General features: G+C 43.2%; 1 protein-coding gene across 1 annotated transcript in view; it reads right to left on the bottom strand.

Moving 5' to 3' along the window:
• The window catches only part of FREM1 (FRAS1 related extracellular matrix 1), a 309,646-nt gene extending 282,360 nt beyond the window's left edge, over window positions 1–27,286 (bottom strand). The window contains exons 1-2 of the mRNA XM_053205086.1: window positions 19,975–27,286; window positions 18,678–18,818 (exon numbers count right to left, since the gene is read on the bottom strand). The gene's annotated coding sequence lies outside the window, so the exon portion shown is untranslated. The remainder of the gene's footprint in view (window positions 1–18,677; window positions 18,819–19,974) is intronic.
• Between the last annotated feature and the right edge of the window lie 122 nt (window positions 27,287–27,408).

Here is a 27,408-nt window from a genome sequence, read left to right as displayed (position 1 = left end):
CGTGGGTTCGAGCCCCGGGTCGGGCTCTGTGCTGACAGCTCAGAGCCTGGAGCCTGCTTCAGATTCTGTGTCTCCCTCTCTCTGCCCCTCACCAGCTCACGTTCTCTCTCTCAAATAAATAAACATTAAACAAGTTAAAAAAGAACAGAATTGTGGGACCGGGAGAACAAAAAATAACACTGTTTATCCAGAGAGATGAAGGCCGAGTATCCCATGAGGTAGAAAGAAAGCCAAAGAGGGCCCTGTACATGACGAAGTTTTGAGGAGTCAGGGTCTAAGAAGATACAGACACTGCTGGCCAAGAAAGAGAGGAATGTAGAGTATGCAAAGAGAGGCCACAAAGCATGAAGAAAGGTAAAACAATGGAGAGAGAAGTGGACACAGGTGAAAACCCTTGGTTTCCTGGCCCTCTTGTGAACCTAATTTTTCTTTAATTAAGAAAAAAAATATCAAAAGATTAGTTGGCCATACATTTGTGGGTCCCTTTCTGGGTTCTCTATTCTGTTCCATTGATCTGAGTGTCTGTTCTTGTGCCAGTACCATTCTGTCTTGATGATTACAGCTTTGGAGTATAGCTTGAAGTCCGGGATTGTGATGCCTCCTGCTTTGGTTTTCTTTTTCAAGATTGCTTTGGCTACTCGGGGTCTTTTCTGGTTCTGTACAAATTTTAGGATTGTTTGTTCTAGCTCTGTGAAAAACGCTGGTGTTATTTTGATAGCGGTTGCATTTAATATGTAGATTGCTTTGGGTAGTATTGATATTTTAACAATATTTGTTCTTCCTACCCAGGAGCATGGAATATTTTTCCATTTTTTGGTGTCTTCTTCAATTTCTTTCATAAGCTTTCTACAGTCTTCAGCATATAGGTTTTTCACCTCTTTTGTTAGATTTATTCCTAGGTATTTTATGGGTTTTGGTGCAATTGTAAATGGGATCGATTCCTCGATTTCTCTGTTGCTTCATTGTTGGTGTATAGGAACGCAACTGATTTGTGTGCAATTCATTTTATATCCTGCAACTTTGCTGAACTCATGGATCAGTTCTAGCAGTTTTTTGGTGGAGTCTTTTGGGTTTTCCATATAGAATATCATGTCATCTGCGAAGAGTGAAAGTTTGACCTCCTCCTGGCCAATTTGGATACCCTTTACATGTTTGTGTCGTCTGATTGCTGAGGGTAAGACTTCAAATACTATATTGAATAATAGTGGCAAGAGTGGACATCCTGTCTTTCCTAAACTTAGGGGGAAAGCTCTCAGTTTTTCCCCATTGAGGATGATATTAGCATTGGGTCTTTCATATGCGGCTTTTATGATCTCAAGGTATGATCCTTCTACCCCTACTTTCTTGAGGGTTTTTATCAAGAAAGGATGCTGTATTTTGTCAAATGCTTTCTCTGCATCTATTGGGAGGATCATATGGTTCTTGTCCTTTCTTTTATTGATGTGATGAGTCACATTGATTGTTTTGAGGATATTGAACCAGCCCTGCATCCCAGGTATAACTCCCACTTGGTCGTGGTGAATAATTTTTTTAATGTTTGTTGGATCTGGCTGGCAGGAAAGAATAGCCAATGGAATAAATGCAGTCTCTTCAGCAAGTGGTGCTGGGAAAACTGGCCAGCAACATGCAGAAAAATGAACCTGGATCACTTTCTTACACCATACACAAAAATACACTCAAAATGGATGAAAGACCTAAACGTAAGAGAGGAAGCCATCAAAATCATCGAGGAGAAAGCAGGCAAAAACCTCTTTGACCTAGGCTGCAGCAACTTCTTATTCAACACATCTCTTGAGGCAAGGGAAACAAAAGCAAAAATGAACTATTGGGACCTCATCAAAATAAAAAGCTTCTGCACAGTGAAGGAAACAATCAGCAAAACTAAAAGGCAACCGACAGAATGGGAGAAGATATCTGTAAATGACATATCAGATAAAGGGTTAGTATCCAAAATCTATAAAGAAATTATCAAACTCAACACCCAAAAAATAAATAATCCAGTGAAGTGGGCAAAAGACATGAATAGATACTTCTCCAAAGAAGACATCCAGATGGCCAACCGACACATACGAAAATACTCAACATCACTCATCATCAGAGAAATACAAATCAAAACCACAATGAGATACCACCTCACACCTGTCAGAATGGCTATTACCAACAGATGTTGGCAAGGATGCGGAGAGAGAGAATCTCTTTTGCACTGTTGGTGGGAATACAAACTGGTGCAGCCACTCTGGAAAATAGTATGGAGGTTCCTCAAAAATTAAAACTACCTGATGACCCAGCAATTGCACTACTAGGTATTTTTCCTAGGGATACAGGTGTGCTGTTTCAAAGGGAAACATGCACCCCAATGTTTATAGCAGCACTATCAACAATAGCCAAAGTATGGAAAGAGCCCAAATGTCCATCGATGGATGAATGGATAAAGAAGATGTGGTATATATATACAATGGAGTATTACTTGCAATTGAAAAGAATGAAATATTGCCATTTGCAACTACGTGGATTGAACTAGAAGGTATTGTACTAAGCAAAATTAGTTAGGCAGAGAAAGACAAATATCATATGACTTCATTCATATGAGGACTTTAAGACACAGAACAGATGAACATAAGGGAAGGGAAGCAAAAATAATATAAAAACAGGAGGGGGACAAAACCTAAGAAACTCTTAAATATGGAGAACAGAGGGTTACTGGAGGGGTTGTGGGAGAGGGGATGGGCTAAATGGGCAAGGGGCAGTAAGGAATTTACTCCTGAAATCATTATTGCACTATATGCTAACTAACTTGGATGTAAATTAAAAAATAAAATAAAATAAAATAAAATAATTTACCTAAGCTACTGAAAAAAAAATGTCACAGAGGTAACTTGGGTGATTTCCAAGGCACAAAAGGAGTCCTGGTTTCTCATAATTAACATATCAAATCTTTCTTACAAATCTGAATTGCTTTTCAAACTGCACTAATTCCTTAGTACTCTTGTTGCGTATTTTCCTTATTTATCTCTGATGCTCAATGGTGCTGATAGAGCTGGCTTTTCAGTTGGAACGAGATTGGACACTTTGCTTCCATGTAGTTGCATTAAAGACTCAGCCATCTGAGACAAATATAACTTAAGGGTTTCTTTGTAACTCGGAAAGGCCCAATTCAGTTCTGTACCGATGCTTGTTCAGAGTCAGACTGAATGCATTCAAGTCTGCTCACCCATCTTCCCTGTCTCACCCTACAGACTGTTCTCTCCGGTATTGCCAACTTCCTCCCCAACACCTAAGCCAGAAAGTTAGGCTCATTCTAGACCTTCTTTCCTGCTTTACATCCATGCTGGTGTCACCAAGTCTGTTTAACTTAGAATTGCAGAAGCATAAATCTTACCCACTGCTATAGGCTGAATGTGGCCCCCTAAAATTAATATGTTGAAATCTAATCCCCACTGTGATGGTATTTGGAGATAGCACCATTGAGGGGTTCTTAGGTCATGAGAGTGGAACCCTCATGAATGGGATCAGTGCCCTTATAAAAGAGACCCCAAAGGGCTCCCTTGTTTCTCCCTCCTGGTGAGGACACAACAAAAAGATGGCTGTCTATGAATCAGGAAGCAGGCACTCACTAAGTCCACTGCCATCTTGATCTTGAACTTCCCAACCTCCAGAACTATGAGAAATGAATTTCTGTTGTTTATAAGCCACCCTGCCTATAATATTCTGTTACAGCAGCCCAAATAGACTACAATAGCCACCAACGTGTTTTGTGCTGTTTTCTTACACAACGCTTCACTCCTCTGACCAAAATCAGAAATGTGGGGTGCCTGGGTGGCTCAGTCAGGTACACATCTGCTCTTGATTTCAGCGCAGGTCATGATCTTACTGTTGGTGAGACTGAGCCTTGCATTTGGCTCTGTGAGGACAACATGGAGTCTGCTTGGGATTCTCTCTCCCTCGCTCTCTGCTCGTCCCCCCACCTCAAAATAAATAAATAAACTTAAAAAAAAAAACACAAATGTTTCTAAGACAGGTAACACAAAAATCAGATCCGTTCTACCACCATTGTTGACAATCAAGACCAATGGGCATTTTTTTCCTAAACTGATATGGCTATAAATCAAAACTGTTTTGACCTTAAGTCAACATTTATTTAACATATGATGGGACTAAATGATATGTGTCAGCCACTCTGCTGGGCATACAGATAAGGAATGTGATCCAAATAACTTGTCTGAAAGAGACATACTTTCAAATGAACTATAATTAAATGGTATGCATGCTATAATGTCTCCATGAAAAATACCAGGTAACACAGGAAGAAACAACGAATTCTACCTAAAGTACAGAGATAAGAAGATTAACATTTAAAGTCAAGAAGGTCGCACAAAAAAAGTGTTGGGAATATAATTTGTATCTGTTGTTATGAAATAAGAAGGGAAATATTATCCTTATATATGATTTATGTGCAATAAATCCTAATACATGATTGATCTGATATATGACCACATGTGCAATGTATATAAACATTATTTCCCAGCTATTCAGTACCACCTCCATAAAAACAGCAAACTATAGAGAAAAATGAGATTTGGCTTTCCCAAGAGGAAGATGGTAAGGCCAATAATTATTATTTTTTTTAATGTTTATTCATTTCCTGAGAGACAGAGACAGAGGGCGAGCAGGGGAGGGGCAGAGAGAGAGGGAGACACAGAATCCATAGCAGTCTCCAAGCTCTGACCTGTCAGCCCAGAGCCCATGGTGGGGCTCAAACTCATGAACCGTGAGATCGTGACCTCAGCCAAAGTGGGACACTTAACTGCCTGAGCCACCCAGGTGCCCCAGTGAGGCCAATAATTCTTAAAATTCTCCCATTGAGAGGACCTGGGAGCAGAGTGGGTGGTCCACATGCTGACCTGTCCTCAGATGCTGTCCCCCCACTCACCTGGGTCCCTCACACAGCCAAAACGTCCTTGATGCTCATGTGCTCATAATAATAATGGATGGAGAATGTGGAAAGCTTGCACAGAGACGAAGGTGTGCAGGAAGAATCTTGCCCGCCGATCAAGGTAGAACAGAACAAATCAGTTGAGAATTACTCTGTGGATCAGAGCTGCAGGAAACAAATAACCACTGTCACACTGTATTTACCTTGTTGGTCAGGGTTGTCAAATGGACACCACGGCAAAAGGACAGAAACCACAGCTTTTTGCAGCAGGACCATTTTCTGAGGGGAACGGACAATATACTTACTATGCTCCATATTCTCTCGCCAGTTCAAGGCCATCCCAGTAGGATGCTGGCCATACTGTTACCTAAACCATCCTTGACTCTTTCTGGAAGGTTCCAGCAGGCCACATTCTTTACCCTTTCAACACAACAGTGTTGAAACACAACAGTGTTTCAACAGTGTTGAAACAGTCACAAACAGTGACTTAGAATCTTAAGACAAGAACCCAGGAGAAGAGATGGTGTGGGAGAGGCAAAGTGTCAAAAGCCCTCTTTATTTGGGATGCTACATTGTGCCTGAGGTGCACTAAACGAAGTGGCTTTCAACCTCACCTGTGGGGACGCCACGTGCCCCACGTAGGAGAGCCATCTTCTTCCTCTGGGTGGGAATATGACAATTAACCAAGTGATATGGAATCTGAATAGAAAATAAATTGTGCTGAATCTCACATATGGTGTCCTAAAAATGTCCAAAATGATGTCATCCAAAGTGGGGGGCGGGAGGGGGTGCTGCAATTAGATGGATGAGGAAGAGGCAGTTGAGAAAACAGATTAATGATGCCTTTGACACAATCAGCCTGAGAGGAATACTGGTTTCCATGACAACCAAACCACTTAACCTAAATTAACAAAGCTGTTAAAAAAGAAAAACTTAAAAGATGGGGAGGGGAAAACCCAGTGCATCCTCTTTGGGGAAATTAAGCAGCCTGTCCCCTCAGCGCCTGTGAGAGGTGTGTGTGTTAACTACATATCCGCGGGGTGTATATTCTCTTACACTCCCTGGTTCCCAGTAATTAGTGTTCAGAAGCAGTCCAAAGATGTTGAGAAATTGCAGCTAATTAGTGCAGTTTTCTGATAGAATGGCCTTATTATCCCGTTGCAGCCTTAGCTAGACAGCAAGAATAAGGAACAGACAAAAGACTGCTCCTTGCTTTGCCCAAACTTGGTGCTGAGGTTCACAGCATCTTCCCAGAACCACTTTCTCAGAATCGGGCAGGTCAGGACGAACTCTGGAATTTCGGCCGTGGCCCCGAAGAGCTGCTTTTACGGTGACACACACAGGCCGTTCAGGATGAGACAGTGTTCAAATCAGATAATACAATCTTTCTGCATAACTTAATGTCTCCCACGTAAAGGAAAAGTATTTTCTGAATTGCTGTTCAGACAGTGTAGAACTATCCCCAAATTTTTCTGGGTCTGAGGTGAACTTGAGTCTCAGCGGGCATGACTGGAGGTGAATCTCACAGAGGGAGGAGAGCAGAGAGAAAGCAGTGTGGTACATCTCACTTAGCTTGAAATTCTGCATTAGTAAATCCAACACTACTCCTCCATGCCCACTGAGCCTGAAGATGGCTGGAATATGGGGACTTTGCCTCTTTGTTAAAAATATGTCTTGTATGGGGTGCCTGGGTGGCTCAGTTGGTTAAGCATCCGACTCTTGGTTTCTGCTCAGGTCATGATCTCACGGTTCGTGGGTCTGAGCCCCGCATTGAGCTCTGTGCTGACAGCACGGAGCCTATTCGGGATTCTGTCTCCCTCTCTCTCTGCCCCTCCCCTGCTTATTCTCTCCCTCTCTCTCTGTATCTCAAAATAAATAAAAATAAACTTTAGAAAAAAAAAATTTTTAAACGTCTCATATGGATACTTGACTGCCAACATAAGAAAGAAAAAAAATAAGAACCCTAAAAATATTGAGAGTACTGTCAAGCTTTAGCATTTCTTCTAGGTAATATTCTCTGATTTTATGAGAAAAAAATATATAAGTATTATAATCCATCCAGTTACGTTATACCCTTGCTAACATATACGATAGTCCTCCCGGTGGATGACTGAAACCATGAAGAGTACCACACCCTGTATACATGATGTTTTTTCCTCTATGTGCATGCTGATAAAATTTTATTCATAAAATGAGGCACAGTAAGAGACTAACAATAATAACTAATAGAAGAATCATAACAATATACCGTAATAAAAGCTATGGGAATGTGGTCTCTCTCTCAAAATATCGTATCGCAGGGGCACGTGGGTGGCTCAGTTGGTTAAGTCCAACTTCAGCTCAAGTCATGATCTTACGGCTCATGGGTTTGAGCCCCGCGTTGGGCTCTGTGCTGACGGCTCAGAGCCGGGAGCCTGCTCTGGATTCTGTGTCTCCCTCTCTCTCTGCTCCTCTCCCACTCGTGTGCTCTCTTTCTCTCAAAACTAAATAAATGTTAAAAAAATTTTTTTTAAACATCATAGCCGAGTACTCAGGCTGTAGTGATCTGAGATGCTGAGTGCCCACGTCATGAGATGAAGTGAGGTGAGTGACAGGCACTATGACACAGCATCGGGCTACCAATGACCTTCTCCTGACAGGTCAGAAGGAGGATCATGTGCATCCAGACCGTGGTTGGAGGTGAGTAACTGAAAAGGCGAGAAAGTGTGGGAGACAGAGAGAGGACGACTGCATTAAATTTTATGAAAAGCGAATACTCTGTCAGGATTTTTAAAAAGAAAATTCTAGTTTCTGTCCAGTTAATTTTTAATAATTAAATCTAAGAGGTAGAAAAAAATGCACATTGGGCTTTCTTTTCTTTTTAAACAAATAGCATATGGTGCACACCCACACAGCATCCACACAGGTGTATCTCCTGTTTCACAACTTGGTTGTAAATTTGACTCACGTTTTGTTTCCGATGCTGGGGATGAGAAAACCATCACTTTATCTGAGAAACGGAGGCACTGTTAACGTGGCAGAGGAAAAGAGTACCTCACCATTTAAATGTTGCCTTGCACTTGTCACATGTTATTGGTGAAACCCAAAGAAGTTATTTCTTCTTTTGTGTATTGCCTGTGTCCATTTATTCTTCTGCTGGCGTCTTAGAATTTTTCTTGTAACCATTATTGAGATTTTAAAACCTTAAGGCTATTAATCTTATGCTTGCCACATTTATGAAAAACATTTCAGATTATTACTTTTTGATTTTAGGATGTGTGCTGGCATACAAAAGCTTTTCATTTTTACGTGGTGAAACCTGGTGATATTTGCCTTCCAGTTTCTGCCTTTTATGTGTACAAGTTGGGTAATACTTCAAGCAGTTTGGTATTCGTGTACATTCGATGTATCTATTTAGTTTATTTATGATTTATTTTAATGTATGGCTCTAACTTGGTGTATGGATCTGCATAATCAATTTCCCCAATACTTTTTGAGATACAATTCACATAACATAAAATTTACCCTTTTAAAGTGTACAATTCAGTGGTTTTTTAGTATATCCCCAAAGTTATGCAACTATAACCACTATAATTTCAAAACATTTTCACCCCCCAAAAGACACCCTGTATGTACCGTTTTGGAGACACCGCCCACCCGCCCCCATCCACCCTTTCTCTAGCCTCTAGCAACTAAGCTACTTTCTGTCTGGACATTTCATAATAGAATCATGCCCTATGTGGTTTGTGTCAGGCTTCTTGCACTTACTAGAATATTTTCGAAATTTGTCTATGTATGAGTACTTAATTCCTTTTTTGAGTAATAAATCACTGTATCCACATTTTATCCAATCATCACTTGATGGACATTTGAATTGTTCCTACTTTTTGACTAACTAATGCTTTTTGACTAGATAATGTTTATAATTCACGCACAGGTTTCTGCATGGGCATATGTTTTTAATTCTCTTGGACATACACTTAAGAGTGAAACTGCAATATTTTTGTTTCATAACATCTTTCCCACTGATTTTTTTTTAATTAAAAAAAATTTTATGTTTATTCTTGAGAGAGAGAGAGAGAGAGAGAGAGACAGAGCATGAGCAGGGGTGGGGCAGAAACAGAGGGAAACACAGATTCTGAAGCAGGCTCCAGGCTCTGAGCTGTCAGCACAGAGCCCAACATGGGGCTTGAACTCACAAACCATGAGATCATGACCCAAGCCACTGTCGGATGCCTGAGTGACTCAGCCACCCAGGCGCCCCAATTTTTTTAATGTTTATTTATATTTGAGGGCAGGAAGGGGCAGAGAGAGAGGGAGATACAGAATCTGAAGCAGGCTCTAGGCTCTAAGCTGTCAACACAGAGCCCAGTGTGGGGCTCGAACTCACAAACCAAGATCATGACCTGAGCCAAAGTCGGACACCCAACCCACTGAGCCACCCAGGCACCCTTCACTTTTTGACTTTTGCTCTTACGTTTAAATTTCTATATATACAAAGATTGGTTTTAGCACGAGTGTTCTCTACTGTCCTGTCACTTGTTTTGCAAATACCAACCATTCTCCATTTTAGTAGCCTTACATCTGTCTTATTAGCTCATAGAGCAAGTCACTTTTAATTCTTCCTTTCTTAATTTCTCAACTATTATTGTCTGCTTACTCTTCCCTATCAACGTTACAATCACTTTGCCTCGCTGCTGGTATTTTGATTGGGAGTGGGAAGTTAACTAGGGAAAACTGACTGATGTCCTTTGCAATATCTCATCTCTCAACCCACAAACATGATATCTTTCTTCTTTTATTTAAATCTTCTGCCACATACGTCCCCCATTAAGATGTTGTGACTTCCCTCACATAGGACTCATCCATTTCTTGTGAAGGGAATAACTACAGAACTCTAACCTCTGAGAAGGTGAAGAGCACTCAGTTGAAGAGGAAGTTAGCCAAGCAAACACCTGAAGGAGGACCACTCCAAGCACAGCAAATGGTGAAGGCAAAAGCTCTCGGGTAAACATAAGTTAGCACATGGAAGGAACAAGAAGGCGAGTACAGCTGGGACAAAGTGAGCAAAGGAGAGTAGAAGGAGATGAAATGGAACTTAGCAGAGTCCAGATCAAATAAGGCCTTGATAATCACAGAAGGAACCTGGACTTGTGTCTCACACAAATAGGAAGACCCAGGAGATTTTAAAGCAGGCAGGCATTGCCATGATCTTGAATAAAGGTGGCTGCCCCTAGTCCGGCCAGGAAGGGACCCTCTTGATGAGACCAGGGCAGAGACTTAACTGCCACAGGGAATATCGGCGTGCTGGGAGAAGCCAGTCCATAAACACTCACCTTCTCTGAGTGGGCTCATCAGGACCACTAAGCCCCCTCACCACCCACAGGCCACCCACCACTGCTCATACATTTATTATGCTGGAGGCTGGTCCTGAAGCCACCAGTATCGCCAGAGGGAACTGCAGGTCCCAGGAGTACCCATTCCCCAGCTACCTACTCAAGCACCTATGACAAAGCCCACACAATGACAGCAGCCACCAACACTTCTGGAAAAGAAGTTAGTCAGCAAATACCCTCCGCCTCAACTATGTGTCCATGCTTCTCCCTCAAAGCGGCTACCAGAAAGAGCACTGGAGGATGGGGCCCTCCAACGTAGAGAAATAAGCCAGAAGTCACTGAAATCACCCACAAGCCCTAAGGGGTTTCTCATGGCCTCTTAGCCAGCTGGAAGCTGCCATCTTCATAGCAGCTATTGCCTTGACCTCCATCCCTCCCGTCTCCCCAACTATAAACCACAGCAGGCACATGCACGCAGAACATTCCACTGAGCTCACATCGTTTCACCTGGAAAGGAAGCTGAAGCTGCTGCCAGGCTGAGCAGGCCTATCCACAGTTCGATATGTTTCAAGTTCTAGAGAACTGTTACTCAGATCCATCCTAACCTTCTAGTGGGCCTTCCTGAGCTAAGACACCTGACAGCCAAAACTACATTTCCCAGATACCCTTGCTGCTACCGGCATAAATTCAGTTCGATGTCCCAACAGGAGGCTTGAAGGCAGAAGTGAGGGAGACCCGCCTGCCCACAATTTGGGTTGTAGAGGTTGTAGAGACATGGGATTTTTCTGCGGCAGCATTCTGTATACCAAAGCTAAAGAGGAGGTGACCTCCTGGTACCAGGATTAAGCTACACAGCATGATTTTTAACTCAAGGTAGCCTTTTAATGCTCCACCTTGCTGATTCTGCCCCCCCGGTGAGTCACTTCTTTTCATGTTCTGGAGTCATTCCTGGATGCCCAGCCTCAAACCTGCTTGCCCAACCATTCTAATGATTTTGTAAGCACCTGGTTTCCTGTGGTCTGTATCTTTTTTTTCTTAAAGTACCAAGAATACTGGAAAAAGGGAGAGAGGAAGAGATGGGGAGAGAGAGAGGCAAACCAAGAAACAGACTCTTAACTATAGAAAACAAACTTATAGGTATCGGGGGCGGGGGGGGGGGGGGGGATGGAATGGATGAAACAGGTGATGGGGATTAAGGAGCTCCAGGTGCGGTATGCTATTGTTGAATCACTGTATTGTATACCTGCAACTGATAAACACCATACGTTAACTCACAGGAATTGAAAAAATTTTTAAATAATAAGTAAATAAAAACACGTATATGTTTTAAAAAAAAAAGTACCTAGAATGCTATTAACCCCAACTGATATTCAATTAGCAACAAACAGCCATGAGCGAACCAGTAAGGGGTTTGTCTCCTCAGCAATTCCCATAACAGCCCACACAGCCTCTTCACTGCACCTGAGAAATCTATTGTGCGAGGACTACTGTCCTAGAGAGGAGACTGCCTTCCCACGCCATCCCTCCGTCTCTACTCGGACTCAGTTATCTATCAAGCTTGAAGGAGCCTTCTAAGCGTCTCTTTCTGGCCATTCTACGTAATCTACACACTGGATGTCCCTGCTTTACCCAGGCTGCTTGCAGAACAGTACAGAAGTCCTCAAAATCCCCAGAACAAATTCTTGGTAGAACAGTAATCATGCCAGGGACCAGGAGGTAGCCATCAAATCTATGTCAGATCAAATCTATGTCAATGTTGAAGTAGGAAATGAGTGCTTAAGTGTTTTGCTCCAACTGGAGCACAGCAGAAATGGACTGAGGTGCCTGCCTGAGCCTGCTGCCTCTGCAGGAGATTTTCAGGCTCCTCCCAAGAGATGAGCTTCATGAAACCTTAAGACAGGTAGAAAAGTGAGAAGTGGGAAAGCCACAAGGCAGCCCATTCAATCGCCATGAAATAATTGCCATATTTCTGCATAAGGCAGACCCCATGTCAGTGCGTGCATGTGGATACAGGCACACACAAGAACACATGCATGTATACATATTTTCGATTTTAGGGAGCTTAACGGGGGGGCGGGGGGGGGAAGTCTCCTGTGGAGCCTTGGAACTCCAAGAAAATGCTACTTGGCAATGCAGATTTTTTTCCCTTTGGCCAACAGGCTGTCTTCTGAATTGCTTTAAGTCTATAGGCTTTAATATACAAAAAGAAAAAAAAAAGTATTAGAGATAACTCAAGTTTGTTAAAGTGCAGTGAGTTTAATTTTGTTCACTTAGCAGTGAAACTGGGTTTTGAGAGGACTGGTCGAGTATTCGTGTCCTTGGTGGTCTGCCCTATGAAAACTCAGCCACTCTACATAAGTGCCATGAGGACCCCTCACCTGTCCCGCTCTGAAGGAGCCCCTCAGCCTTCCCCTGGGGCACCCTGAAATAACCGACTCACACTCTGGTCCTTGCCGCTGGGCAACCTGCCCGAAGTCTCACTGGCAGGAGTCCTCAAGGAGTCCAGGAGTAGAGGCCGATGATGGCACAATTTGTTTCATTTAACTTATATCTGCTGATCTGCGTTCTCTGAGTAAGGCCTATTCAGAAAAGAAGCCTGGGAACTAAGATACAAACAGCTATGTCCAAAGGCAACCGCCAGAAATGTTACATGATGGCCCTTCCCCAAATCAAGAATGAAATGTCCTAGCTGTAGACTTTCTATTCTTTTCTTAACATTTCACTTTTGGTATCTGTGTTTTCTTTTGTAAATATCTATTTTCATTCTTTTGATGCTGCATAACTGTCTACAGTTTAAAATCCTTCTTGTCTCAAGGTGCCTGGGTGGCTCAGTCAATTAAGCGTCCAACTTTGGCTCAGGTCATGATCTTGCGGTTTGGAGATTCAAGCCCCGCATCGGGCTCTGTGCTGACAGCTGGAAGCCTGGAGCCTGCTTCAGACTCTATGTCTCCCTCTCTCTCTCTCTCTCTCTCTCTCTCTCTCTCTCTCTCTCTGCCCCTCCCCTACTCATGCTATGTCTCTCTCTCTCAAAAATAAATAAACATTAAAAAATAAAAAATAAAACAAAACAAAATAAAACCCTTCTTGTCTCAGTAGGTGTCCGGTCATCCAATATTCAGCATTATTTGAATGATTCAGCACCACAAAACAAAATACATTGTAGAGAAGAAAAGCATACATTTCCTTAATAACACAACAATAACAGCCATTGCAATCATCAACCATCAACATTAGACATGAGTTAGAGTCTAAACCCAGAGACTTGAGGAAGGGATGAAAGGCCCTAGAAAGCTCCTAGGTTCCCTTCTATCATTCACAGCCCGTAACGACCAGAAGTATGACTTCCCTTCATAAACAATCTCTGTCCTATGAAATCCTGTTCTTAGGGCTCTTATTAAATAAATGTCTGAGCCACAACCCAGGACAAGGAAGCCCAGGAGACAACTTGGAAGCCTACCCTGAGTGCCATCGCCAACTCTAACCATGAACTATCTATTCTGTAGCTACATGTCTAATAAAGACAGGAAAGGAAGCAGCCTTAGCTTCACCTCCAGGTCCTCCCCCAAGAAGGGCTACCGCCAGAAGAGCTAAGAGCAGCTGGAGAGTTGGAGATTGCTCACAACATTCACGGGAGAGCCAACAAAAGGCAGTAATGAGAAGACAGTTGGTAGCTGGCTGTCTGGGAGAGGCCACCTAGAGAAAGAAATTGCTGTTCTTGGAAGAGAAGACTTTTCCCTTTGAACTAAGCTCTACGAACCACCCTTCCTTCGGAGGGCAGAAGATTGCTCAAATAAATCAAGAAACCAACTTTATGGTGAAACAGGTGAGAAAGGAAAAGGTGAAATCAAAGATCTGATGCTTCCTAAGATTCTGGAAGACTTCCAGGGATCACTTGAAGGAGAAATGGAAACTGAACGTAACTATTAATGGAAAGCTACTGTAAGGACCATGGAAAAAGAGAGTTTATCTAGAAGGAAAGACGAGACAGTCATTGAACTTGTACTTCCCTGTGGCTTGATGTTTATTAAGTAAGAGCCACAAAGATGGCCTCTAAGTCAATGAGATTCCATGGACTGGCACTGACTTGTTGCTTGATAGCCAACAGCAGACACAGGGTTCTAACATCAATTACTGGGATTTGTGTTCCCTTGGTCCTCAAATTCTATACAACAATATCACCCAACGGTGACACGGATTCTGTTGATCAAAATCTTAGACACTTAGACACTTTACTCAAACACTTTGATGTGTTTGAGTAAAGGAAGTATAGGGACACAGAACCCATCTAAAAAGATGAGGGAGGCATCCTGGAGGCACACAGTAAGTCCCCTCTTGGGGTCACACTTTGCCTAACTTGGCCTTCGGAGGATCACCGGATTGAGAAACGGCGGAGGAGGAATGTGTCCCGTTCTTCCAGGCTAAAAGTTGCACATAAATCCCTGACAAAGATTAGGAAAAAAGATTCTCCCAAGGCACTGGAATGTCAGAATATCAGAATATACACATTGCCTGCTAGATTAATGAGCAGTATAAACATTTACAAGCACTATCAACATTTCTATTTACATTTACTGCTGATGGATCTAACTTGTACGGGGGAGTATAGAGACAGTGGGAGAAGTGGACGGATACTAAGTAAAGGTAGATTCCTTCGCATTTGCAAGAAGTGCTAAGGGTGTTATTATAAATTTAGTAAGTATATGCTTATAGTATTTAATACGCTTATATGTTAGTATACCTATTATAATATGTTTTAGATAGTTACATATGCATTTTTATACTGTTGTTGAAATAATTATGCTGTAATCATTTCTTTAAAAACTGCTTTCTGTTTTAAAAAACTGTAATAAAGGATTCCCTTCTCTTTTCAGAGAAGCCATTTTGTGGACAAAAGACAGAAGATTTAGCTCTACATCAGCTCCATTTTTGCCACTCTTATCTCCATGCTCACTGACGGTTCACCAAATCAATGCTTTGCCAAATTAATATTTATTTGATACTGGAGGGAAATAAGAAAATACTCACTGCCTTGGGACTTCAAAAGATCACTTTAAATCTGACTTTTAAGAAGCCTTAATGTTATAAATAACTTCAGACACAAATACAAAAGAAAAAGCATTTCCTCTTTCAATGAAGAGGAAATATAAAGTCGGCAAAATATCATTAAAATGGCTCTACTTTTAGTCGCAACACAGAAGTGTTTTGTTTAAACCTATTAATAGTTTACTAACATGAAGCATTAAGTGAAGACAAGGAGAAAAATAAAATGGAAACTTTCAGGGCTAGAACGAGCTCTTCTTAATTTCCATTTAATATTTGGGTAGGAACAATTCTTAGAAATGATCACAAACACAATAATTACTGGCTTAATCCTAAATAGATTTGCAGTCATTTCTCTTCATGTTATTTTTGGCATGCTGGCTGTGGCGGTAGCATGCCATAATGTTGATATAACTGGTTTCTCAGAAAACAAGATTTGTGACAATTTGCTCCATTCTGCTCCAGAGACAATCTGAGGCTTTCAAAAGGGGCTAAAAATGCACACAAATCTTCCCCCTCACAGCTGCTTCTTGTTTAACATTGTCAAATTTTCTTAATTAGACTTTCAGACTTTATGTGTGGCTTTTCTTTCCTCCCCCTTTAAAGCTCAAATGCCACTCTGCCCCTTTAAGATAAACGAGAGGCTGCACAAAAGGTCCTGTTTTACTGGAAGAGCTCATTTTTAAGTTTGTCCTTAATATTACTGATCTGTATTAAATTGTATTCGATCCGGACCCCAACAGGCTCGATTTAGCTTTGAGGGTGAGCAGAGCGTGTAATTCACCCCAAGTGATAATTACTGATGAAATACCACGGGCACTCCCTGAACCCTCCTTATAAAAGTCTCTGGTCACGTGGCTCCCAATTTGTTTTCTCAACCCAAACCTCTCTCCCAAATTCCAGAGTCACCTATCCAACTGCCCCGTCGATATCAAGATGTCTAATAGGCATCTCAAATTCATTCTGTCCCCAACTGATTTCTGAGTATCCCCCCAAATCTGCTTCGTCTGTCACCTTCCCACAGCCCAGCTGATGCAACTGTCCTTCCAGGCAACCCGGGGCAAACCCAACCCATCACACTCTGGACTGAGCAACCATCACCTCTTGTCTGGATCACAGCAGTGGCCTTTTGTCTCTCTGCTGTGGCCCTTACGCCCCTCACCCTGGTCTCAAAGTGGCAGCCAGGGTAGTCTTTTCAAATCGTAAGTCAGCTCACATCCCTCCTTTGCCAAAAACTCTGCAGTGGCCCCTCATTTCCGTCAGGGTAAGAGCCAGAGTTCTTAAAATGGCTCCTTTAACCTCACGAAGGCCCCTTATAAACCCACCACTGGCAATTCCCCACGGGTCTCCGGCTTTTCTGCTCATCTTGCGAGAAGAAACACTTTGTTCCAGACAATCTTTTCAAGAGTGTTTGGATAGCAAGCAGCTTTGGAAAGTACAGCATCTCCTTCCAGAGCAGAGCACAGGCTTACTCACTATCCCTCCATGTAACGGGGAGGCAGGTTCGCCTGCAGTCTGATAGGAGACACGGGGCACCCCAGCTGTGACACGAACTCACCAGGCATGTTATGTCCACCCGGGGGCCTCCCATGGCCTCCCTGGGACTTGGAGGGCAAGGGGAACCGAAGCAAATCTGCTGCTGGCAGGCAGCCGGCCATGCCATGAGTAACAAGGAAGTCTCACACCTTCTGCCAGAATCTGCAAAACTGTGCAGGCTCAACTTGTCAGCTTGCAAATAGAGTAAAATCTTGGCCCTGCACAGGCCTGGACATCCATCTGACCCATCTCCTACCATCATCCTTGACTCACTCCGGCTCAGCCACACTGTCTGCTCCTCGTCCTGTGATTGCATTTGGCAGGCTCCTTTCTTAATGGTGCTGCCTTTTGTTTTCTGCCTGAAATGCTCCTCCCTCAGATATCTAGTTGGCCCCTTCCCCTTTGCCAAGTCTTTGCTCTAATGTCACCTTCTCAATGGGGCCGACTCTGACCCTCTCATTTAAAATTGCAACTGAGGGGCGTTTGGGTGGCTCAGTCAGTTAAGCGTCTGACTCTCGGTTTGGGCTCAGGTCATGATCTCGCAGTTTCATGGGTTCAAGCCCCACATCAGGCGCTGTGCTGACAGCACGGGGCCTGCTTGGGATTCTCGCTCTGTCTCCCTCTTCCTCTCTGCCCCTCCCTTGCTCCTGCTGTCTCTCTCTCATGATAAGTAAATAATAATTTAAAACATTTTTAAAATAAATAAATAAATAAATAAAATTGCAACTGACCCTCTCCCTTCCTCAACATTCCCAGATTCCCAGTTCCCTTTACTTGGCTCTTTTTTTTTTTTTTTTTTTTTTTTGCATTGTGCAGATCACCTTCTACCTTCCATACAGAGGGTCAGTGAATGTTTTCTCAAAGGCCAGATAATAAATACTTTAAGTCTGTGGGCCTAGAGGTCTCTTGTGCAACTACAGACAGTCCCCCACTTCGAATAGTTGGATTTGCAAGTTTTTGAGTTTACAATGGTACAAAAGCAATGAGCATTCAGTTGAAACTGTACTTGGAATTTTGAATTTTGAGCTCTTCGCAGGCTAGCTCTACTCAGTAGGATACTCTCTTGTGATGCTGGGTGGTGACAGAGGGTCACAGATCCCAGTCAGCTGCCCAACCACGAGGGTAAGCAACCAGTAACTTACAACCACTCGGCACCCATGAGCCGATGTGTTTTCCACTTTCAGTACAGAATTCATTACATAAGATGCTCAACACTTGATTAGAAAGTAGTGTTTTGTGTTAGATGATTTTGGCTCAACTCTAGGCTGACGCAAGGGTTCCTGCCATGTTTAAGGCGGGCTAGGCTAAGCTATGATGTTCAGCAGGTTAGGTGGGTTAAATGCATTTCTGACCTAGGCTGTTTTCAACTTACAATGGGTTCACTGGGTGCAACCTCACTGTAAGTCAAGGAAGATCTGTACCCAAATCTGCCATTGTAGTGGCAAAGCGGCCATAGGTAATATGCACATGAACGGGCATGGCCATTTCTAGTGACACTTTATTTACAAAAATTGACAGCTGGCCTGCTGCCTTTAAGTTACCAACCCCCATATTATGTAACTTAGTTATCACATTTATTGTTTGCCTCATCCCACTAGAAGATCCATGAAGGCAGAAATCTGTTTTATTCACTAATATTTACCAAGTGCCTGGAACAGTGACTAGAGGAAATAGCAGGAACTCGATAAATTATTTGCCAAACAGAAGTACAATCAGGGAACACATACTTGTAGATCAATTTTCAAATAACCTAACTCAGAATTAGATTCAAACTTACAGACAATATTCGAGTTAGACCAAGTCAAGTAGGTCTGGCTTCATAATGATCCCTTCCCCTTAACTATCCCACTCACCAGTCAATGGGGATAAGCTTCTGGTCCAAATGAGCCCGTTCCCTCCTTGGTCACAGCTGTGTGAGGTGGGGGGGGGGGGGGGGTCAGAACCTCTCCCAAGCGAGGCCAGTAACCCACCTTTCCCCCACAAGGACTTGGAACCTGTATGGAGAGAGCCAGTCATCTGTGTATGGCTGGAAATGTAACATACAAACTAGGAACTATGGACACATGTGGTAGACATGTACTTACCTGTCCCCTAGAAGCCAGGCATAACCACGTGCTTAGAACAACACAACCTGAATGGAAATGATGCATGTGGAAAATCGGGGTAAACGCTATAAAAGCCAGTGTACTTTTTAGCAAATGGTGATGGGATGGGACAACTGCACACTCACAGGCGAAAGAACGGAGCCCCTACTTCACACAATATACAAAAACCAACTCAAAACGGATCAAAGATCCAAATGTAAGCGCTGAAATTATAAAGCTCTTAGAAGAGGGGCGCCTGGGTGGCTTAGTCAGTTGAGCGTCTGACTCTTGATTGCAGCTCAGGTCATGATCCCGGGATCATGGGACTGAGCCCCGTGTCAGGCTCCGTGCTGGGTGTGGAGCCTGCTTAAGATTCTCTCTTTGGGGCGCCTGGGTGGCTCAGTCGGTTAAGCGTCCGACTTCGGCTCAGGTCATGATCTCACAGCCGGTGAGTTCGAGCCCCGCGTCGGGCTCTGTGCTGCCAGCTCGGAGCCTGGAGCCTGCTTCAATTCTGTCTCCCTCTCTCTCTGCCCCTACGCTGCTTGTGCTCTCTGTCTCTCATAAATGAATAAATGTTAAAAAAATTTTTTTTAAAGAAAATATAAAAAAAAAAAGATTCTCTTTCCCTCTGCCCCTCCCCCACTCACACTCTCACTCTCTCTCTCGAGTAAATAAATAGATAAATAAATAAATGAAATAAAACTCTTAGAAGAAAACCTAGAAGTCTATGTGACCCTGAATTAGGCAATGGTTTCTCAGATAGGACACCAAAATCACAAACAAAAAAAAAAAAAAGGAAAAGGAGATAAACGATAAACTGTACCTCATCTGGGTGTCAAAAGGGCACGATCAAACAAATGAAAAGACAATTCATAGAATGGGAGAAAATACTTGCAAACCACATACACCCCCACTGTAGATCTCGCAGATTCAGTTCCAGACCACTGCAATAAGGTAAGTCAACTCAATTCTTTGGTTCCCAGGGCACATAGGAGATACGTTTTACACTACACTGCAGTCTTTTAAGCGGGCAATAGCATTATGTCTAAAAAAGCAATGTGTATACCTTCATTAAAAATATCTGGTTGACGAGGCGCCTGGGTGGCTCAGTCAGTTAAGGGTCCGACTTCGAGTCAGGTCATGGTGTTGCGGTTCATGAGTTTGAGCCCCACATCGGGCTTGCTGCTGTCAGAGCACAGCCCACTTCGGGTCCTCTGTCCCCCATGCTCTCTCTGCCCCTCCCTTGCTCATGCTCTCTCAAAAGATAAGCTTTTTGTTTTTTTAATTTAAAAACATATTTGCTGAAAAATGCTAACCATCATGAGCTTTCAGACTCATAATTGCTGGTGGAGGGTCTGGCCTCGATGGCTGCTGGTCGGGGGGGGGGGGGGAGGGCGCTGCTGAAGGATGAAGCGGCTGTGGCGGTTTCTTGAAACAAAACAACAGTGACGTCTGCCTCCTCCGTGGGCTCTTCCTTGCACGGACAATTTCTCTGAGGCATGCAATGCTGTTTGATAGCATTTTACTCACAGAACTTTCAAAATTGAAGACCGCCCTCTCAAACCCTGCGGCTGCCTGACCAACCAAGTTTACACGATGTCCTAAATCCTTTGTTGTCATTTCAACAATCTTCACAGCGTCTCCACCAGGAGTAGGTTCCAACTCAAGGAACCGCTTTCTTGGCTCCTCCGTAGGAAGCAACTCCTCAGCCAGTAAAGTTTTACTGTGAAACTGCATCAATTCGGAACATCTCTAGGCCTCACTTGTAATTATTCAAGTTCCCTTGCTATTTCTACCATACCTGCAGTTACATCCTCCACGGAAATCTTGAACACCCCAGTCATCCCTGAGAGTTGCAATCCACTTCTAAACTCCTGTGCACGTTGGTATTTTGATCTCTTTCCACGAATCCTGAACGCTCTCAATGGCATCTAGAATGGTGGTTCCTCTCTCGGTTTTCAATTTGCTTTGGCCAGATCCATCAGAGGAATCACCTCCCAGGACACCTATCACCTCACGAAATAGATTTCTTAAAAGTCAAAGTGACGCCTTGATCCATAGGCTGCAAAGTGGATGTTGTATGAACATGAGAGCCACATACGTACATCTCATTGTACGTCTCCGTCGGAGCTCTCGGGTGACCAGGTGGACTGTCAGTGAGCGGTAATATTTTGAGAGGACTTTTTTTTTTTCTGAGCAGTAGATCTCAACAATGTGCACACAATATTCAGTAAACCATGTTATAAACAGACGTGCTGTCATCCAGACTCCATTGTTCCATTTATAGAGTATAGGAAGGGTAGCTTTTGCATAATTGTTAAGGGCCCTTGGATTTTCATAATGGAAAAGGAGCACTGGTTTTCACTTAAAGTCACCAGCTACATTAGCCCTAGCAAGAGAATCAGCCACTCCTTTGAAACTTTGAAGCCAGGCATCGACTTCTCTCTAGCTGCAAAAGTCCTAGATGGCACCTTCTTCTAACAGGCGGCTTTGTCTACACTGAAAATCTATTCAGCGTGGTCACTTTCAATAATTATTTAGCTAGATATTCTGGATAACTTGCTGCAGCTCCTCCTGCCCTTTCACCTTGCACTTGTATGTTATGGAGACGGCTTCTTTCCTTAAACCTTATGCACCAGCCTCTGCTAGCTTCAAGCTTTTCTTCTGTGCCTTCCTCACCTCTCTCAGCCTTCACAGAATTGAAGAGAGCTAAGCCCTTGCTCTGGATTAGGCTTTGGTGTAAGGGAATGTTGTGGCGGGTCTGCTCTTCTCTCCAGACCACTAAAATTTCCCCCCACATCCGTAGCGGGACTATGTCATTTTCTTATCACCCGTGTGTTCACAGGAGTAGCACTCTTCACTTCCTTCACGAACTTCTCCTTTGCATTCACAACTTAGCTACCTGTTTGGCACAAGAGGCCTAGCTTCCAGTCCGTCTTGGCTTTTGACGTGCCTTCCTACGCTTAATCGTTTTTAGCTATTGATTTAAAGTGAGAGACGTGTGACTCTCCTTTCCACTTGAACACTTAGAGGTCACCGTAGGGTTATTAATTGGCCTTGTTTCAACGTTATCGCGTATCAGGTAACAGGGAGGCCTGAGGAGAGGGAGAGACACAGAGAGCGACTGGTAGGTGGAGCAGTCAGAGCACACACAACATTTATTAAGTTTGTTGTCTTATATGGGTGGGTTTGCAGCACCCCAAAACAATCACCACAGTAACATTAAAGCAAACATAGTTACAGATCACCATGAAAAACGTAATAATGATGAAAATGTTTGAAATATTGAGAGAATTACCAAAACGTGACACAGAAACACCAAGTGAACAAACAGTGGCGGGAAAATGGCGCAGACAGAGCCTCGATGCAGGGTTGCCACAATTCAACTTGTAAAAGACGCGGTATCTATGAAGTGCAATATATCAGTGTATCTATTCGTAGTGTCTACGAAGGGACGCGGTATAAAACAAGGCCCGCCTGTATCTGATAAAGGTCTAGTATCCAGGATAAACAAAGATCTCTTACAACTAAATAATAGAGACCAATGATGAAATTTTCAAATGAGTAAAGAAATCAAGCAGATGCTTCTCTCCAAAGATGTCTAACTAGTTAATAAACATATGAAAAGACGCCCAACATCAGTAGACAACAGCGATGTGCAAATCCAAGTTGTGACAAGATACCGCTTCACTCCCACTGGGATGGCTATACTCAAAAATCAGTTAAGGCGTCAGTGAGGATGTGAAGAAACTGGAACTCTCAGAGGTTGGTTACAGTAACTTTATAAGGTATGGCTACTTTGGGAACAGTTTGGCAGTTTCTCAAAACAGTTAAATGTACAATTACTATATGACCCAGCAGTTCCACTTCTAGGTATGTGCCTAAGAAAACTGAAACCACATGTTTGCGTAAAACCTCATACACAAATGTTCACAAGAGCATGATTCTTGATAGCCCAAAAGCAGAAATACCCTAAATGTCCCTCGGCTAGTAAACAAAGACAATGTGGATACAATGGAATGTTATTCAGCCATGAAAAGAAATAACGTATAGTTACATGCTACATCGTGGATAAAACTTGAAAACATTACGCTCGGGCGCCGGGTGGCTCGGTGGGTTAAGCGGTTGACTCTTGATTTCGGCTCCAGTCAGGATCTCACAGTTCGTGAGTCTGAGCTCCACATCAGGTCGTGTGCTGACAGCACAGAGCGTGCTTGGGCGTCTCTCTCTGCCCTTCCCCTGCTCTCCCTCTCGCTCTCTCTCTCTCCTTCTCTCCCTCTCTCAAGATAAATAAATAAACATTAAAAAAAAATTATGCTAAATAAAAGAAGCCAAAACCAAAAGGCCATATATTACATGGTTCCATTCCTATGAAATGTCAGGAAAAGGCAAATCCACGCGGACCGAAGTTAGATTACTGACTGCCAGGAGGTGGGAGCAGGAAGGAATGAGAACTGACCACTAATGGGGTACAGGGCTTCTTTCAGAGTGATGAAAATGTTCTGGACTTGATGGCGGTGATGGCTGTATGACACAGTGGCTACACTAAAAAATATACTGAATTGTATACACTGAATGTTGTACTTTAAAATAGCCAACTTTATGTGAATTCTATCTCAACTTTAAAAAACAAGATGCATCAAAACCCCAATGAGACACCACCTACTGGACAGTTATAGACTGATGACGTCAAGTATAGAGGATGTGGAATGGGAATTCTCATACACTGAGGGTGGGAAGGCAAAATGGTACAGCCCATCTGGAAGAAAGGACGTTTTCTAAAAAGTTAAACATATTCTTACTTGTGACCCAGGAATTCCACTCCTGGTATCTACCCAACAGATATGAAAACATGTCCACACAAAGCCTTGTATATACAGGTTCACAGTGGTGTTATTCATGAAAGCCCAAACCTAGAAAACTCCAATGTCCATCAACTAGTGAGTGGATAACCAACATAGAGTATCTCCGTACCATGGAATACAATCCTACGACAAAAAAGAACTACAAATATATCCAACAACATGGATGAACATCAAAACATCATGTTAAGTGAAAGAAGCCAGAAACCACACACCCTATATTGTGCAATTCTGCTTATATAAATGGTGTGTTAAAGGTAAGACTATGGAGACAAAAGGTCAGTGTTTGCCTGGGGCCAGGGGATGCAGTGTGGGGACTGATAGCAAACAGGCAAGAGGAAACTTCCCGAGGTGAAGGCGGTGTTCAAAGCTTGACTGTGACAGTGCTTGCACAAAAGTATACGCTAAATGTAGCCTTGTATATTTAAAAGGAGTACACTTGACCTTATCTGAATTATACTTCAATAAAGGCATTTGACATTTTTTTGTTTGTTTGTTTTTTTGAGACAGAGAGAGACAGCGCATGAACAGGGGAGGAGCAGAGAGAGAGGGAGACACAGAATCAGAAGCAGGCTCCAGGCTCTGAGCCATCAGCCCAGAGCCCGACGCGGGGCTTGAACTCACGGACCGCGACATCGTGACCTGAGCTGAAATCAGACGCTCAACCGACTGAGCCACCCAGGCGCCCCTGAAGTATTGTTATTTTAAACTATTGAGACACGGGGTTGCTACCATAGCATACCCTGGCCCTAAATGTAGAAATTTACCCCAGAGATGGTATTGACTCAAGTCAATTATTATTAAGTTTATCAATTAAGTCAAGGGAGGTTGGACATGGGAATGAAAATGATCTCCTGGATATACTGTGGTGTGATTATCTGGTACATGCTGCAGCATCAAATCGACCAAAACAAAACAAAAAAACCAAAACACAACAAATAAACAAAAACAGGAAAAAACAAACCACCAAAAAAACAGACTTAATTCTTTAGAGAATTATACCTTCCCTGAAAGGGATGGGAACTTCTGCAACTTAAAATGATCCTTTGGCCTCAGGACACCTGGGTGGCTCCGCGGGGGTAAGCATCTGACTCGGATTGGGCTCAGGTCATGATCTCACGGTTCCTGAGTTCAAGCCCCGCATTGGGTTCTGTGCTGCCAGTGCAGAGCCTGCTTGGGATTCTCTGTCCCCTCCTCTCTCTCTGCCCCTCCCCATGCTTGCCCTCTCTCTCCCCTCCCTCCCTCTCAAAATAAATAAACTTAAAAAAAGAAAAAAGATCCTTTGGCCTCATCACGAGGCAAGAAAAGGACTGAGAAAGTTGCTCAGTTCCTAAGGAGGGCAATTTCCCTGATAACCACTTGAGATGTGGACAAGGAAATCATGGAAAATAAAGAACCTCTCAGAAAGCGAAACCAGATGTCACAGAAAACGACAAGGGCGATACTCCCAGGAAATGAGATGAAGGCCTAATCAAAAAGCATTCTCCACTCCCCAGATAGGGAGACTCAAAATCGGGATTTTGTAACAGACCAGTGTTTGTTATGTGTTTCCCATGCTTCACTTTTCACAGTCAGAGTGGGAGTCTCTATTGGGGTTATCCTGCCTCTGCTCAACTGGTATGTAAGTTGTGTGTAGAGGGCAAAAAACATTTTAGTTCATGGTATCCCGATGAATTGGAACCACATTTGGACTTGAAAGAGACTGCAGGGCATGTCATGAGATGCCACGATTGGATGGGATGTGGGGATTATCTCCCTCCAGGCAGCAATGAGTGTATTTTCTGTGAAGGAAGAACAGACCAAGTATCTGGACTTATGGCGGTCATTAGTGCTGTTCACCAACTATTTCTGGCACTTCTTCCAGGCACATGAGAGCGTTGTGCTTTCCTGCCCAGCTGAAGTTAAGTAAAGCTCTAAGATATGCTTTGAACATGAACTGTGTGTCACTTTCAGGTGGATGCTTTAAGAGCCAACTCATAGAAACATAAACATACATATTACACTGTATGTTAACCAACTGGAATTTAAACAAAAACCTGAAGCAAAAAAAAAGAGCCAATTCCCATATACCCTGCTGTCTTCCCACTCTCATGGCGGAGGGTGGAGACAGCGGCAGCCCAGGGCCCCGCGTGAGGACGGTGTGGAGTGGATCCCTCGCTGGCCTGAAGCAGAGATGGCACATGACAGAAACACAAGCCTTTGCCGTAGTCATGTTCCTCTCATCGTGCAGCCCATGGACCACTAGCAGAGGTTCATCTGCTGAGAAGGAAGTAGATGCATAGGAGACAGAGCAAAAATGACCTCTAAAGCTTTTTATTCTGAATTCAAATACTTCCTGAAGATCTCTCACATTCCTGCCCCTGGGTTCCCTGAGACACCCTTTACCCATGTATTATATGCTTCCTAGAATTGTTGGTTTTAAACTAGCTCAAGCTGATTTTATTCCCATCCAAAGAGTTGTAACGAATGCATTCCCGACTTTATAAAATCCCATACGTCAAAGGACAACAAAGACAAATGTGAAAGCATGGGCCACACTAGGAGAACCACGGTGGATCCAGCCCAAATGGGAATGTGGCAGAGACATGCCAACTGCTGGCGATACCCATTTTCTCTTTTACCCTGAGACCACAGACTACATTTTTCTGCCTCTTTTGTCACTAAGTGAAGCAAGGTGCCTGAGCTCCAGCCAATGGAATGTGAACAGATCATGTGCGCCACCTCCCTCTCACAACCCTCCATGCTTTTCCCGCTTCAGCAGCTTGATGCAAAAGGACAGAGTGACCTTACCAGCCATGGATTGAAGACAACAGAGCCCCAAGACAATGAACTTGGGCTACTGAATCACAAGAAAAGCCACCCACTGGCAGGAAAACCTATGTTGTCACAGATATTAACTTACCCTATGTTGTGACAGATATTAACTTACCCTAACTCATCTAAAGGAGTAGAAGAAACCATTTTACACTAGATCAGCCCTTTGTGGTTCTTTCACACCTTCTCACCAAAGGAGGTAGTGAAATTGTCCCCATTTTACAGTGGGGTTAGGCAAAGCTCAGAGAAGTTAAGTTGCTGGAGAGGAGGATCACATGCCATTACCCAGCCGAGTTCAGCCTCAAATACAGACCTCCTGATTCTCAGAGACCAATTCTTCTCCACTGTGTTACACTGAATGCTAACGATTCCTCCTTAAACTAACGTATCAGCAGCCAAGCTGAATCTCCCAACTATGAAACAGATGATAAAAAAGATGAAAGACAAGGTAATCCTCCCTCGAGACAACCGTACCATCCCATTTCTCCCTTCATGTCTCGTGCTCAGCCAAGAACATGGCATAAAGAGAGACCTTCCCATTTGCCTGAAACGGTTCTAAAAAGTCTTATCAAGAAAGAAAACTCTAAGTGTACATCACGCTACAATTAAAGACCAGCAACAGGTGTTGTGTACAGCTTCTACCCGTAGACCAACCATAATGAGACTGTAACTTCATCAAGCGAAAAGTACGTAAAAGACGGTATCACAATTCAATTGCATATTGTAGGTAGGCCAGTTGCAGCAATGAGAATATAGAATTCCGAGAGTATCTGGTAATTCAAACATGCATCTAGTAACGCAGAGTGTTCTGTAATACTGAGGAA

This window comes from Acinonyx jubatus, chromosome D4 (assembly GCF_027475565.1).
Source record: "Acinonyx jubatus isolate Ajub_Pintada_27869175 chromosome D4, VMU_Ajub_asm_v1.0, whole genome shotgun sequence".
NCBI lineage: Eukaryota > Metazoa > Chordata > Mammalia > Carnivora > Felidae > Acinonyx > Acinonyx jubatus.
The sequence above is the reverse complement of the archived record's forward strand: the minus strand, read 5'-3'. Positions and strand labels throughout refer to the sequence as shown.